General features: G+C 36.9%; 1 protein-coding gene across 1 annotated transcript in view; it reads right to left on the reverse strand.

Moving 5' to 3' along the window:
• The window catches only part of LOC119593736 (probable cation-transporting ATPase 13A3), a gene marked incomplete in the record, with an annotated part of 69,470 nt that overhangs the window by 40,456 nt on the left and 28,074 nt on the right, over positions 1-940 (reverse strand).

Raw genomic sequence — 940 nt, forward strand, 5'->3', positions numbered from 1 at the left:
ATAAAAGTTTCATGAAGTACTAGTCTTAACTACTAATAATATGGAAACACCATTTAGAAACACATGTTACTCCAAGTATTTTTGGAGTTTTACCCCAACACCTGAGAGGAAAACACTGTATGAATAAACCATTGCTTTTCTTTTCATTACTCCTCAGGTCATAATTTTTGGGTGATGAATGTGAATTGGACTCATTCTATTTCGAGCCTGATTTGGGAAGATTCAACATTTTGGGCACTGAAGCCCAGTTGTAACTGAGAGAATGTGAAAAATACTACTAATGACCAATGTCTTTATGTATAATACCATAATTCTCTAAATATATGTCCTGAGAGAAAAGAAAAGAACAAGAAAATAAAGTAATCGAATGGAAAGCTGCGAGTAACGATACTAATGGTTTCCGTGTTGATAGATTGCATGCCGTGTCTTGACGATATACTAAAATAATACTTGTTAGAACTCGTGAGTAATATCTGTAAATCACGGCATTATCATCCCAAATCACGTCATTATCAACCCAAAACGATTCGTGCGATTTTCACTCCCACTTAATACTCCCAACACACGGTTTTGTATCGAGGTTCCATGAGAACTGAAGGGGAGTCAAGAGGGCGTCAGCGACTATCTCCTAATTTCAAGGAAGCGGTATCTGCAACGTATAATCCGGCAGATTAGGACTCAGACTATCTCTTATCCGACGAAAAATTGCCAGGTCTACAAACTCAATCTCACCGAAATATGGCGGAGATTTGTTGGCCGTTGCAGTCACTTAACGTTACTTGGACTCTACCCCTCGGCAATGTTTTGCTATAGAATTAAACTACATATTAACATAAAACTACACATTAAATGTAATGATCGATGCCAGATTCTTTAATATAAAATACATTTCCAATGAATACTGCCAAGAAAGGTGTGAAGAGCAGATATTGCTAATCAA

This window comes from Penaeus monodon, chromosome 32 (genome assembly GCF_015228065.2).
Source record: "Penaeus monodon isolate SGIC_2016 chromosome 32, NSTDA_Pmon_1, whole genome shotgun sequence".
In the NCBI taxonomy this organism is placed as follows: Eukaryota; Metazoa; Arthropoda; class Malacostraca; order Decapoda; family Penaeidae; genus Penaeus; species Penaeus monodon.